The 16,510-nt window shown below is 37.7% G+C and overlaps 1 protein-coding gene across 7 annotated transcripts in view; it reads right to left on the minus strand.

The window, feature by feature from the left end:
* Window positions 1–16,510, minus strand: part of CASK (calcium/calmodulin dependent serine protein kinase) — a 188,578-nt gene that overhangs the window by 139,513 nt on the left and 32,555 nt on the right. The window lies entirely within an intron of this gene.

Below are 16,510 nucleotides of genomic sequence, written 5' to 3' on the forward strand. Positions count from 1 at the left end.
TGGTGTAAAAAACATCGCTGAGTTCTGTATTTTCCTGTTTTAAAGACATTTCTCTTGCCCTGCCCCTTCAGAAAGGCTATACTCTTAGAAACCTTATCTAATATGCAACTGACATCATCATTATTAAATTTTAAGTGGACCTTATTTAGATGCAAAATCCAAATGGGGAGGTAAACAGAGGTGAGAAACCCATTCCTTCTTTCAGTCCTGATCTGAAAGGATAATGGACAACAACAAGAGCAACAGAATTGTGAGCTGTTTCAGTTTGTCTGTTTTACACAAATTAGGTTTATTTCAAGTTTGGCATCACTAGATACAAACTTGTGATGTATCTAGTACATCACAATGTTCTCCATTACAATATTTTGAAATTCCACAAAAGCTCATTATTTTCTTTCATTTATGACACTTGGAGAATCCCAGAAGTTAGAAATTAAAAGATTAAAATTAGTTCAGAGAAATGTCACTATTGCACTCAAATAAAAAGAGTAGTTATTTTTTGATATTGAAGTTACATTTGCCAAAACATCAGTCAGAACAATGGCAACCTTTTAAAAACCACCAGCACAAATGTGTATTTTTGGGAGCACCTTTTAGTAGGTGATTTAAGTTTTTGGTGCCTTAACTTCTAGTAAGGAATCTTCTGTCCAATGTTAATAACAACCAATACGATCAGATAAACAGGGTATGTCAAGCTTTCAAACATGAAATATAAATATGTTATGAAAACAGAATAGGATTGTTTCAGGAGTGCACTAGCTGTGGCACATCAATCCTTTTTTACTGCTACTTATGTAATGACAGACGTGAGTTCTAAAGAAATCCATTCTGAAGTCTTCTCACAAAGATGTGAGGGGAAAATTGAGGATGGAAAGAGCCTTTGTTCAGTTTATTGAGTGAACATTCACCTGCTGAGTGAAATAAATGCTTTAATATAGCTTGAAAGAAAAATTCTTCCATTCAAACAACGAACTGGAAGTTAGTTGACATGTTCATGAGCAATGGGATTGCAAAGCAACACCATTCTCAAAATAAAAGGTACCCTGAGGAGGCAGAAATGTCCCTCTGAGGGCACTTACAAACCGTAATAACTGGCTTTTGGTATTCCTTTACACACCAGATGATCTGAAGTGTGTAATCCATCACACTACCAAACCTGTACTCACATAGCTAAACTCCAGGTTTTGTACTCTTTCAACACACAACATACTTGCAAAGATTTCTTCAAATAGGATTATTTCTGACAGAGAACATGAATACCAAAAGTAGTCAATGAATGCCAGTCTAAATATTCACAGTAAGGAAGATATTTATTAGCACAACTATGGACATGTGATGCAGTCAGAATAAACTACTCAAGAAAATGCATGTTTGTTTTCCTTCTTCTTTCCTTGCTCCAAACACACAATGAAATCCCCCATACTGATGGCTATTTTCCCTTCTGAATCCACACCCCACTATTATTCAGTACTTGGTCTTTTACCAAAAATGACCACAGATATTTTTAAAAATATGATCAATTAAGCCTCTAATACACAGAAATCCACTTTCATCATTACATGGAAAAGATTCAACTGACTTCATCTGGCATTGGAAGGATACAGCAATTGGCTAAGAATCCTCCCTCTATGTTTCAAAAAGTGATCTTCTATGAAAAAATTCCACTTTATACAGATCAGCATCACGATTTTATCCCAAGTTCCTGCCTCCTCTTTTAGCATTCAAAGTAAAATTGCTTTAAAAGAGCATCAATACATTTAGATTACGCTGATCTAAAAACATTTCAAAACCTAAACCGCAGCTTTGGAATAATGCTGGCAACACCTCCTTTCAATCCTAATTGTCATAAATCACTAGAAACTAAACATATTTATTTCAAATGATCCTTTTTCTTTTCATTGCCATTGTTTCCCCATCCCCCCCAAAGCCTTTCTGGATACATTAAATAATGCTTTTAACATATTCTGATATAGAAGAGTAGATCTGGAGTGCAGAGACACCTTACAAGACCATATCCTTAACTTGCAGGCAGATCCCCAAATTCTGTAAATTCACCCAAACTCTACAAATATCAGAAATTCTCACCATTGCCTGAGCTACATTTTTATCTCCTGGTTTTGCCAAGCCTGGGCAGGAGAGCTTGCCCAGCTACCAGTGTGTGTATGTCCCTTCAGCAGGCAAAGAGAGCTGGAGGAATCATAAATCAAAAAGGACCCTACAAACTGCAGTTCTGAGAGGATCAGATCTGTGTGTAACCTGCCCTTATCTTGTACCACCATATCCTGATTTCTCCTTCCATTATCTATTAACATTTTAAAATTCTGACTTGAACAATTTCCTTCCTGCATATTAAATCTGGGACAAAAAATTTAGAGCATTTTATTCAGTTCTGTAACAGAAAAGGTACAGAGACATCCCTACCATATCAAAATTTATGGCCATACTGCAACTACACTATGATTATGACAGAGGCTTCTCTACTTGGATTGAGGAATGTCAAAGACTCTTAACTAAACAAAATGTGTTGTAAAGCACACAATACAAAAATTGGGGTTGGAACCAAATGATCTTTAAAGTCCCTTCCAAACCAATCCATTTTATGATTGTGTGAATTCAGTGACACCCACAATTAACTCACTCTATTGAAACAATACAGCAATTTCATACAGAAATAAAAATATTTTTAAACACAACCTGAAGAAAGACTTGGCTATTTACAAACCTCAGACTTCCAACTTTTTCAAAACACTCTCTCTGATACTCAAGCTACACACAGCCTCAAAATAGTGTTAAGACACTACATTAGATGAATGCATCCCATGATAATAGCATCACAACAAAAGCTTGTACAGTCCAATTTTAGGTAATTTTAAATCACTCACAAGACATGCCCTGATCAATTAAGCAGACAGCATCACTTCCATGTGCCAAGTAACACAAAGGAACTTTTAAATAAATTATGGTTGCAGTTATTCCTCTCCAGCTGCAATGGCACACAGCAAGTTTACAAATGAAGCCCACAGTGATGCTGTATAACCTCAGTCAGGAAACAAGAATCCCTGTTTCCCAACACAAGAGATTCAAGCCTTATTTAGAAGCTGAGTAACAAAAGTCTTTGAGCCCACCCCGAGTCTCAGCACTGAAAGCACCCAGTGAGGAAAGGAACCACAACGATTCATCTCTCAGCTGAGATGAGGAGCTGCTCCTGCCCAGTTGTGCCTGCAGATGGGGAATGTGTATCACATCCTTGCTAAACGACAATTTCTAAAGCTCATTCTGCCAACCCTGCAGCTCAAATTTTACAGATCTAAAGTACAGAGGTGACACAGACTGGGGAAGGAACAACTGTAACCCCAGACACAGATCATCAAAGCTGTCAGAGATAGATAAGACTCCTTATTTATTAGGAGTAACTGAGTTAAGTTGTATAAGACTTCATTTTCTCAGTCATACAAACTGTAATCCTGTCATGTGCTTTATATTTCATTTCTCTCTGTGCTACCTTTAACAGACATAACCCAAGCTTGCAAAATCTTTCCCTGCAGACAGCTGGCACACCAGAGACTACAGCAGCTCCAAGATGAGGATCCTTAAAACATGCAAGCAAGCAGTAAGGACAGATGATTCCTTCACTGATATTTTATCAAGGCTGGCAGCAGCACACTCCAACACCTGGAACACTTGGAGTCCCACCTGCAGTGTATGGCAAAATCCAAAATGTATGAACTTAAACTGAAGCTGGGATTCATGATGGGTTTTTCTGTCTTATGCAGATGGAAATCCAAGAGTTACATTACTGAGGAGGTTAGTGAGTACATATAGGCCAGAAAATGTGGATTGAAATGCTAAAGAGGCTGTCTCATGTCTTTTCATTAGTCCAAAATTTCAAATTAGCAAAGCAGGCCTGATGTAACTTTAACCCCACTGAAACTATTTTCTGATGGTAACTTTACAGAGCAGTTCATTTTCCATCAGCTAACACAAACTTGAAGAAAATCAATTATTAATTACTCTCTCCTTCAGGAGTACATCACCTGAATAAGAATAAAACCTTAAAACGTTGATAACATCAAAGCCTTTTTTATCATCTCCTTCACTTTAAATTATTTTACTTTGTGTGTCATTGGGACTTCAAGGACAATGATCATAAACCAATATATTGCAAACTATCTTTTTATACTAAAATCTTGTCAGTTTATCTGTCTGTTCTGCTTCTTGTCTCCTTTCCTTCAATCCCTGGTGGTGTGCAAGAAGGAGAACTGGTTGTGGTTGGAATATTCCACAGCCTCTTGCCTTCCCATGTTCCCTCAATGAAATGAGCTGACCTATGGGAATGGAATTTCTGTAAAGACATTTCCTGAACCCCTTTGCTTCAGAGCCTCAAAATTGGAGATTTTAGATCATATCAGACCATCACGAACTTGCTCAACATCTCTTCCAAGCAATTTTTTGAGGAACTTAATTTGAACAAGGTTTTTGTTTTGGCTCTCTAATTCTTTTTCATTAAATTTAAAAAAAGTAAGAAACACAAGTTGAACACTTTGACAGAAAAAAAACCCCAAATAATGAGCAATATCCCCTCCTTTAAAAATGATCTTCCATTTAGAAGTAAAAGGCCCGGGACTCCTCTTCTTTATTTAACAAGATTTAATAGTTAAGAACTTGAAACATGCAACACAGGTCTTAAAGGCACCTTAATTCAACATTTTAGATCAAGTGTTTAGATCAAGATCAGTGTTTTCTAAAAAGGGTTTTGTCAGTTTGTTGCAATAAGATACCACAGCAGTATGCACATTAAAAAAAGACATTTATACCCAGATTGTTTTTTATTATTTAAAGGCTGTACATTTGCTTACCTAAGCAGCAAACACTACTTTGTATTAACGTGATTAATACTTTCAAAACAATTGTATTCAAATTGATGAAAATTACTGGGAAGAAACAATTTGCTACTACATTTAAAGAGACAGATGTTTTTCCCTCTTTACTCAACCACAAAATTTATAACATATATTTGTTCTTTAACTTTCCCTTTGCCTTCTATTGGACCTCTTTTGAAAATTAAGTATTTCCAGAATTGATTAAACCTCCAATTAGTCACTATCAGCTCATTTACACATGGCACTGCAGCTTAAAATAGTGATAAAACCTTTCTGTGAAATAGCACTTCAGATTAGAAGGCATCCACATTTAGAAAGCCATCACTGGCAACGCTGGGTTGACACTTTTTGTTTTATTCTCAAAGGAAAATTTAAAATAATGCATTAGGATGACTATGGCACAGAAGAACATTTGGGTTGAAGATGTCATACTTTGGAAAATTAGATATCCCAGTACAAGCCATGAAACTGAGTTCCCAGACAGCAACATTTCTATCACATTCTATCTATTTCTACTTTTCAACAGCTCACATCTTTGAAACCAAGACTATGCTTAAACTTGGCTTTAGGGTGAAACCTACAAAGAACAAAGCACAAGACAGCAGTTCACTGCATCTCACCCCAATATGAATACATAGTCATAGATACTTTAATATTATTCCAAGAGAAAAAAAAAGAATATTTAACACCAAATCTTAACCATTGCTTTCCATCCACAAGAAAACCAGAGATGGAGCACTCCAGTGCTTGTGAAAGGGAAATACTCCCTAAGAAAACCTTAGGGTATGCTTGGAATTCATGCAGCAAACTGAAAAAATATTTACCTTCAATTTTAGAGATTTTCTGAAGTAGTTCAGAAGTGTGTTTCCATGGTTTTGTCAGTATAAAAGCAAAACACAGGCCAAAAGAGATTTCTTCTACTGTCCTGTCTTTGATATCTCCAAGCTAAAAGGGGGATAAGCTATCCTTAAATGATCAGCCACCTCTACCAATAAAATGGTAAGGTTGTGGTCTGATTTTTCTTCTTATCAAGCAAAAGAGTCACAACCATTTTATCAGTCACTCTATATATCTACTAAATCTCTTAGGCATCCAGTAGGCATCCATTATAAACAGATGCTGGTATGTAAAAATATCTTTAATGTATCTATAGTTTGTAAACAACTCTTCTTTTACACTGACTGGCTGGGATATTGAAGGGATGGAAAAGGAAGAACATTGAGATAAGATGCTCACTAAATTTGCTAATCTATTATCATGAAATAAATATTTCAGCACCAGGCACCTGCAACATTCTTCATACACAAAGGATTCAGCAAGTATTTTTATGTTCACATATACTTCGTTTTCTGAACTCCACAATTACCTGTTAACATTGACCTTACCCTTGTCAATTCTCCTATTTTATTCATGGAGTCACAAAAGGGTTTAAGCTGGAGGGTACTTCTGAAGTGATGTGCTTAATAAATTTTATCAGAACATGCACTTGTTGCTATCAAAAATGGTACACCCGTGGTTTGTTTTTTTAAGAAAACAATCAATCTCCCTCTTCAAAAACAAGCATTTCCAAATAATGATTTACTTCAACACAGAGACAAGCAAAATCTGTTTTCAACAAATATTTTAGTAAGAGGTTTCATGATCTTAAAAGAATTGCAGCTGTGGCAGGTACAGAAATAGGAAATGCACTTTGTCAAGGCCTTTTGGAGAAAGGTGCAGCAGGAGCTGCTGGGTGGCCTCCAGGGGCACACACAGGAGGTCCCAGCACAGCATCTCCAGGTCCTGGCTGGAACTGCAGTGTGGGGACTGCCCCAAACAGAAGCCACAGCTACAGACACAAGGCAGCCCTTCAAGAGCCCAGCCTCAGACCCTCCCTTCCTATTCTTCAACTCATTAAAGGTCATTTCCTAGCAAAGGGTCAAGACCTCAAATTCAAGTAGCTACTAAGTAGAACTTAAGGAGTTCAGGCTCTTGGCTCCACAGATTCCTTTTGCAGCTCATTTCCTCCTTGAGAGTATGTTTCCAATTGTTTCCAATGATTCACTGCTAATTTACTTTTTTTTTTTTTTCTGTAAGATTACACACTGGACACTCTTTTCACTTTCCTAGAATACACAGGTCCAAAACTATGATTCCAGAATTAATCTTCAAGGAAGTGACTGATTGGCATTTCCAGATGGATGAAAGGAGGAACAAAAATGATTTTGAGGCATGTATGTATTAAGCATACACAGGTAAATGATGAGACATTTCCCTTAGGTATAAATAATTATTAGGATCTCAGAAAATGGAATTTACCAATAAGTTTTTTAACTCTTGGTACGAAAGAAGAATCAAAATTGGTTCATTAGGCTGAAATGAAACATTCTGCCCCCTCAGCAATAAAGAACTCAAGAAACTGATGACAAATATAATTTTCTCTCTGGCTCACCTTGAGGTAGATGAGAATCTATAGCTCACACAAAAAGTGATTTTGGGCTAGTGAAGACTGATAACCAAAGCACAGATTCTAGTACTTGAACTGGAGAGGGGAGAAATAAGGAGAGCTTTGTCCACTGATGTATTTCCACTGTGAGTATTGGAATAAACGCATAGAATCAAAATCCTCAAAATTTATTTTTACACTCAAACATCCTGTAACACTTCACAGAAAAACACAAGATGCTGGCAGCTGAATCAAAAGCATCAGCTCAAGAGTGTTCAGAAAAACTGATGCTGTTCTAACAGACTCCTTTAATACATGACCAAGTGTATTGCCTGTTTCTCTTCCTTGTGAAGAAAAAGAAGAGAACATCAGGAGGAAGTGATTGAAAACAGAGAGAAAAAAAAGTAAAACTACTTTAGGTATTAAATCGTTCAACAGTGAGGATAAAAGCAGCAAGAATGAACAAATGTGTCAGAAAAAGCACTTCAATTACAGGAACAAAAGGGAATATATTAAAAATAACAGCTTTGCCTTCAAAAGAAGAGATGTTGCAGAGCACTTCAGACTCAGCTCATCAGATGGGGATGATGATCACTATTTTTCTTTTTTTCAATTCAGAGAACTTTTTTATCCCATTCATGTGTACCACAGCCTTGTTCCATCCATTCCAGGCTATGGCCTCACCAGGATTTCTTCAGCAGAGCACTGGCCAAACCAGCAGCCCCTCTGGCCACTGCAGCATCCCAGAACAGCTTGGGCATGGCTACACTCAACCAAATCAAAGAAGAAACTAAAATTACTCAAAATACCCCAGACAAACCAATTCTCCCTTTTTACACCGTGTTTTTCAGTCAGGGCAGATGCTTGGTTTGGCTTGAAGCACAGCTGTGCAAAGAGCTGTGTCCAGACAGTCAGACCCAGGAAGAACAGCTGGGACAGGAGGTCAAACAAAGGCCTAACAAAGCAGCACTGCTGCTGCTAAAGCTGAGCCTTGTCTCAGACCCCAGTGATCCTAAAAGGGTCCTACAATGATCCTACAAGGGTCCCACAGCCCCCTGTGGTACCTGCACCACCCCTTCACACCTCACTCGTGCAGTGGAGCAAAGGAACTGATCGGGCAGCCTGGGGTAAACCCACACACAGCTGCCTCCACTGTGTTAGCTGGGCTGCAGCTACACTGGCTTTGATTGCATGCAGCACACACAGCAAAATGAGCAATAAAAATAGGAATGTGTCAGCCACCACCATTGGCAAAAACTCCTTCATGAGATTACACCCTCAGGTGAATGTAGATGCATTAACCACTCCCTACATCACCTCTCCCCCTGCATTCTGGTTACATTTTAGACTTCCCCTTTATGACTTTTAATGTCCACTTGAAATCTATCAGTCCTGCTAACAAAACTGAGCTTACATACTGTTTTCTCTACTCTCTCTCACAGATCAATGCAAGCCTAACAAAACACTTTTTTTTTAATGTCAGGGTCTCTCATTTCAGAATCTCTTCCTAGTGCCTGTTCCACTTCTAATTTTTCTTAACAAAAGTAACCAGAACTGTGAGTAGAACTCCAGATGAGGTCTTAGCAAGAGTTTGCACAATGCTAACAATATTTTCTTCTCTGCTGGAAATACTGTGCCTGGTACACAGTCCTGTGCTTGCCTTGTTGACACACAGATCACTGAGCCAGCTACTATAGCTGTGTTCTTGTGCTGAGTTGTTGACACTCAACCAGCCTCAGCCCACCCCACAGGCTGTTACTACTTTTTCCATTCTCAAGTGGTGAGTCCTCTTTTAGAAGTTCATAATTTCCACCACTAAAGTCCTTTCTGGATGGTGTCCAGGTCCTCCTCTGCATTGTCCTCAAATGTTGCCTTGCAAGAAGGATACTTAAACTGTAATAGCACAGTTCAATTTAGCACTTTTAAATTTTAGAGTAACCTAACAGACATCTAACCCAAAACTGGCCAATGACAAAACTTCATTTTTACACTATTCCTTCTCTGAATGCCCAGTGTTAATTTCCTCTTTAATCCAATACAGACTACTTAGATTTATCATATTGCCATCCTTCTGCTTGTTTTAAAAAATGCCAGCAACTCAAAGTACAAGAAGGAAGTCAAAGAAAAGCACTGGAAGATCTGATCCACAGAAGGGTTTTTCTCATCGCTTGAAATACACCAGCACTAATTCAGCAGCCCAACACAACTGCCTGACAAAATCAGAAACTTCCTACAGGTTCATTACAAAGGACAAAGGTACATCTAACTTGCAGAGGCCAATACAGAAGTAGAGAAGAAACTCCACATTTTTAATGGAAATAACCTATTTTAAATATTGATATTATGTCTGTGGTAACATGACAGTTCCTCAAAATTGAAAATGTATCACCTTTATGTTGTATTATATGCAAAAAAATCAGCACTTTTTTAAGGGCCTCTCTGTTCCCAGTATTTGACTAAAAACAAAACTTCCATTTAATCTGGTAGCACAACACAGTAAAGTCTAAAATTTGAAAAACAGCAATGGTCAAACAAAATAATATTTTCATAACACACACATAGAGCTAAACAGAATTCACTCTGATAGTCAGTTCAATCAAAATTCCTTTCTGTGTAGCTCAGAATTCTTATTAAAAAAAAAAAAACAAAACCAAAACCAGCCAACAAAAGCAAACCAAGCCCAACAACTCAGTTCAGTCTGGCTGTCACTAACAATCCCAGGCTCAGGGATATTTCCATGTGCATACCAGTTCACAAGACCCTTTGGAAGCAATAAAGAGAAATTATTGAGGCCAGTAAGAGAAACCAAGTTTCTAAGTGAGGGAGTTCTCCATTGCAGCACTGATCAGTAAAGCCAAATTATCTGAAACATCTTGATCCAGACAGACTTTCCTGTACTTTTTACAGGAGTGTGGCCTCTGAAATGCCAAACACATTCATGTGCTAGGAAAAGGAAAAGTATCCTGAAAAGAAAGTCTGGCCTGTGTGTTTCAAAACTATTAAATTTCATAAGTTGTCATCAAAATTGTGTATGAAGTGATGGAAAACATAAATACTTGAGGTTTTCTTTTAAAAATGTTGGAAGACTTCCAGTATTTCAGAAATTGAATTTGCTGCTCAAATCATCAGCCTTTAGGGTCATTCATAACATTTTAAATTATGGAAGGATTATGGGATTTATTAAGAACATTCAGCTGAAGATCAGGAAAAAAATATTTATAGAAGATTATTGAATTCTCTTTGCAGGAGAGAAATGAATGAATTCTGACCTCTTAAGGTCTGACCTTTTCAACAGCATACTGAAATGAAAAACCTGTCACAGATCAGGAAAATTCAGTTTTTCTGTCTGGATCTGTTGGGTTTCTGAACAGCAATTTCTTGTATTTTTACATATTTAATGCATATAAACTACTGTTTGAAGTCATGGTATTCTTTCTGGTTAGGGGTGTTTTTTTTCTAATTTTTAAGTATAGATTAAAAATTAGAAAAATTTTTAATCTATACTTAAATAGTAATAATAATAAATTTCTTTTAAGAATAGATTATATTTCAACAGTCTAGGAATCTCTATGAGAAAAATATTAGTCTATACACCATCTGTATTCAGTTCAGCCTTTTCCTGCATTGAAATAAGCTAATTTTTAGTAGTTTAGTTAGAGTTGGACTCGATGATCCCTATGAGTCCCTTCAAATCAGAATATTCTGGGAAATATCATCTCTCTTGCTAACTTCAAAAATTAAGCTAAAACTATTATATGATTCTACAATTCTTGGGAAAAGCTAATGCAGCTACTAGAAAAACCTTTGAAACTGAAAAGAACTATTTACCTAACTAAATATCTGGATGGTAACAAATACCCTCCCTAAGCATTTAAACATAATATAACAGCTTCCTGTAAAACAAGTGTTCATGAATTTTAATTTCACCTCTTCTCTCCAGGTGCCAAAGCAAAGTTTAAGGTCTGTCCTTAACAAAATCTTGCCATTGTGAAGAGAATCTGTAGAGAATCTGTCATACTAACTGCAGGACAGCTATTTCTTTGTGAACTATAACCACCTACATGACAATTATTGGTACACATGAAGCACAATGCATAACATGTTCATTTCACAACTCCTTTATTAAAAAACCCACAATGTTTTCTAATGGCTAAACATTTAGCAGAACTGTTAACTGAAACTAATTTAGTTTAAGTGAAGCCTTTATTTAAAAGCCACATAAAATATTTCTTTTTTTTTTTTTCCATTACAAAAAGGGAAAGCTGCCTGGATGGATTTCCCAGTGAGCTCTGAGCACAGCTGTACTGAAGTTTGTGCCAGAACCACTCTGAGGAAAGCACAGGGTGCCAGGAGAGGACAAGGCTTTTACTACTGCTTTTCAAAAAAGACCAAACAACAAATTACTCCTGGAAATACAAAAAGCAGGAATCAGAGCATTGACTCCATCAGTGCATGGCCAAATAAAGTGCTCGTGTTGAAACACCCACACTCCTGCAAGTGATTATTTGACCTTTGGGACACTGACAAAAATAGGAAACTGAATCCATGGTCCAGGTCAGGAACAGCATCAGCATTTCACCAGGTTCCAGCTGCCCTTTATTTATGGGCAAGGACTGAGCAGTGAAACGAGGCAGCCAAGCAACACCTTGGGTCCATGAGCAGATCTCAGTTTGTTTCCTTATGTTCTCACACCAAAAAGCAAAAAGTCAAAGTATTCTTTCAATCATGTCACTTCAAATTCAAATCAAACAAAAGTGATTTCACCTGAAGTGATAAATGCTGTGGTTCCTCATTTGGGCCACAGACTCAAATTCCTTTCCTAAATTAGAATTTGGTTTGGTGTCTCAAAGCACCAAACCACCTGTACACTGATGTTCTTAAAATAAAACAAAATTAAAAATATCCAGTGACACTGGTAGAAGTCCTAAAGAAGAATTAGGAGACTGATGAGTAAGAAACTTTCTGCTGCCTATGAGACATTCCCAAGCATTGCTCCTTTGGCTGCCACAAGCAGCTGGTGCTGCTGTCACTGGAAAGGAGCCCAGCAGCACAAACGCAGCTTCCAGCTTTGTTCCAGGCTACACACACATGGAGAAATAAGCACATCTCCACATCAACCTCCCTGGCTGCAAAAAGGCAAAAATAGAGAATTCAACTGCTCCTCTGGTTTGAATGATGGAGTTTTCTTGAGGCTATGAAGAATCCCAAGTAATAGAAAAATAGGGTTACAAATGTGAATAAAACCAGGATTTAGAATTGCCAATTGCTTTTGGACTAATAGTATATACCTACACTATGGAGCCCTACCATAGCAGCCTGCTGTTTTATACTAGAAATTGCATTGAAAATTCAAGTCTAACCATATTTTTAGATGAATTGAAGGCTACACAAAACAGAACCAGAAGTTAACTGCTAAGAAAGGCAACATTTAGGAAAAAGTGAATGAGGAGAAATGCGCTGGCAGTTGAAGACGGGGGAGAGGGAAATGGGACAAAGAAATCAAATTATCATACTATATTTTCTTTATTATGCTTCTCTAGTCAAAACAATTTGAAGAGGGGTAAAAAAGAGAAAGACAAGTGCTATAGACTGCAGAGAATACACAGCATTGCTCAAGCACAGAACACAACTCCCTGTTGGCATGCTTCTCAAAGTACTACACAACACTGCTTGTAAAGATGTAAAAATATAAATACCCAACACTCAGTACTTTGTGTGATGCATGTGAAAGTGAAAACCAAAACCCAACCACAACCAACCTCCAATACTTTTTAAGAAAGTTTATGATGGTTGTTAGTCCCTTCAAACACCCATCCAGCACTGTTTGAGTCAATAAGTGGGCAAGTGTTCATGCAGGTGAAGCTGACAGCAAGGCTTTATTTGGCTTTTAGGAGCACAAGATCAACGTTGACAGCTAAAGCTTGTTAGGAAGGGACAGGTTCCACAAAACCAGGGCAAAGCAGTTGTGCCAACAGGATAATCACCCCGGAAAATGAACACTTTACACTTTTGTGCTTTTATGGGCTGGGGAGTTGATTTTCTTCATAGCAGCTAATATGGGGCTATGTTTTGGGACTGAGAGGGAAGCAAGGCCCAAAGCATAAAGTCTCACCACCCTCACTGCAAAGAATGTCCAAAGTCATGTCCAACCTACTCTATTTCAGTTTAAAACTCTTGCACACTCTATTGTCACCACAGGCCTGCAAGAAGTCTCTCTACATCTTATAACCCTCTCTGAAGCATTGAAAGGTCACAATAAGGTCTCCCTGGTGCCTTTTCCAGGATGAACAACCTCAAATCTCTTGGCAGCAGAGGTGACCCAGCCCTCTGGGTATCCTGGTGTCCCCTTGTCCATCACCCCAAATCCTCCCCATGCTGGGGACCCAGAGCTGGAAGCAGCACTGCAGGTGAGCTCTCCCCAAATAAACTCCTCCTACAAGTTATGGCTTCACTGGAACCTCAGCAATCCCCTGAAGTTGAAATTTTATTGGTTGATAGTACTAAATTAAGTTTCTAATTAAAATGAACACATGGCAATGTATTTAAAGCTGCAGTTCCTGCACACCATGAGAAATTCCTATACTAAATTCCCTGGTAAAACTGCTCTAATATTCAAAACTGATTCAAAACAACAGCAATTTCAAGGAGATTGAAAGATTTAGCCTTTCCAAGCCAGATTTAGCCTTTCCAAGAGTTGAATGAGTACATTTCTTGTAATGTATATTGGCACAGATATATGAATATATGTGATGCATATATTCACACCCCAAACCTCCCCCCATATATGTGCACAAAATTAAAATGTGGTATAGCAAAGCAATTCAAATATATGTTCCTGTCAAATCTCTTGCAATCATTTTAAAATCTGCTTTTCTTCTCTGAAAGTTAAGTGCATTTGAGACTGCATTACTGGGCTGTCATTAAGTAGCTCAGATCATTCTTCTATATTTTAATTTTACTCAAGTTCCTATTCTTCAAAGACCAAGCATGCAAGACACCAAATCAAGTTATTGCCTTCTGAACAAAAAAAAAAAAAAAACACCAAAAAAGGCTGATAGAACCATAATAAGTTTTCAGTTTCATTTACTCTTGCATAAAATGCACATCTGAGGTATCAATTTCTCCCATCTTGGATATTTTAATTATTATAGCACACCAGCACAAAAACATGTTGACAATGGGTCAACAATGAAAAAAAACCCAGTAATTTAAGTTATATTAAATGTGATAGTGTTTGGAAGCCTTTATCAACAATGCAGTGCTGATCAGACAACAAATTGAGCCTTCCTGTAAAAATCAGAGTTGAGCAAAATTCAGCAGTCACAGACTTTAGCTGACTAAAAGATAGAGAAGTGCTCATGTCTGTGAAGCACATCAAGATTTAACTTCTCAGAACAGCAAAAACCCAATTCAGCAGGACTGACTTTGATACCTCTTGTCAGCTGCTGGAAGCTTTCATTGGCATTCTGTGTTCTCTACTCTTTTCACCCATTAGCTAAAATCTGCACATTAGTGCAAACAGAAAAACAAGGACAGACTTTTCTTGTTTCTTCAGGAAAGTTAAAGAAGTCAAATTCCACTGAAAGAGTAAACTCAGTGCATTGCTGAAATCTACCATTCTTCCTGATGTGTAATTTCCAGAAATCACTATTTAGCACATGGAAAGCTCCACTACAGCAAATTGCAAGCTAAAGAGCAACACAAGGAACCCATGCCAGTTTTGTGAAGTTTATATTCATCATTTATAATAAAGAGTTTCTTTAGTCCAGCACAGAGTTGGATTTTTGGTTAGAATGCAGAGTTATGTCCCATCTTCTCTGTTTGCCTATCAATCTTTCCCATCTATTGACAAAGGTTTAGCTTCAGATCACAATCTAACAACAGACAGTCCTACACAAATATTTTAATCAATATTTTTATGTTGTGCATCAGATCTTTATCTGGGAACAACAGTCCCTGAATTTAAGTTAAAAGAAAATTCCTCTACAGACAGCAGAAGTGAAACAGAAGGACACATTTAGAATGCAGACTATTTGCAACAGCTAAGATACTTAAATCCACAGACATAATTTAACAACAACAAGAAATTATCTGAGTACCACAAATTCTCATTTCCAAAGTTCTTAAAAAAAAGTTAAAGGCTTTGAAAATTGGTTATGTTTCCCCCCTGGTAAGCACAGATATTCAGGAGCTCACTGCAGGTATGCACTGGTATCTGGTATTCAGATCCCCTCTCCCTGGCTAAACCCCTGGTATCAGCTACAGAGGGAAATCACAGGGGACATCTCTCCTTCACCTCTCAGCTCTTCAGGAGCTGTGAGTGAAATGCAGAGCCACAGGACCTTGCCATCTACCAAAATGACACAGGAGAGCCCCTTCCCTACTTTTTAAAAATTTCCCTTAAAAACCACTATTGGTTGATAGTACTAAACCACAGATTTTAAAAGCCACATCACAGCCTGCTGAAATTAAAGTTTCCAACTGCTACTGAGAGCAAATAAGGCCAGTTTGGGAGAAGAAAAAAGCAGCTTATGAAGTTTTTCATTTGGAATTCAAGCAGTCCTGTGATACTAACAAAGAAAAAGGTACCTCTGTGCTTTCGTGGACACTAGTGAAGAAATACAGATATCACAAATTTACCAACAGAGAAAACACAAATGGATGAGGCTCCTTTACTCAGAGCACTTTAGTCTTCTGCTGTTTGCAAAAAGTTATGCTGACAGTTATGAAAACAACTACAGCTCTAACACAGCAACAGATGAGAATCTGCTCAGACTTCCTTCACATTAGAACTCTGTAGTAAGCTCTTAAAATTCTTCTTCTCTCCATGGTCATGAAGCTTAACATGACACTTCTTTGGTTGCCCCCCTTGCAGCACCCAAAATGACCACATTTTCTTGAAATCTTTAGAGATAAGCTCCTTCAGTAGTTGACTAAGGATGCCTCACTAATGAAGGCACTTCCTATATCCAAGAGATCCAGTTTCAGTATATGTTTTTTCTGTCATATTTGTAACACAATTAAAAAGTTATTCTTAAAAGCTAAACACTTAAAAATTGAATTAGTTACAGGTTATCAACTGCAGTTCCTGGAAATGCATTGTTTTCCATTTTAAGCTGCCTCTGCCTTGCACAGAGCATCTTTCTTTGCACCTTAAGAGCAACATAGACCACATCAAAGTGCCTGAATGTTACAGCTGTGGCTG

Source organism: Molothrus aeneus, chromosome 2, assembly GCF_037042795.1.
Source record: "Molothrus aeneus isolate 106 chromosome 2, BPBGC_Maene_1.0, whole genome shotgun sequence".
In the NCBI taxonomy this organism is placed as follows: domain Eukaryota; kingdom Metazoa; phylum Chordata; class Aves; order Passeriformes; family Icteridae; genus Molothrus; species Molothrus aeneus.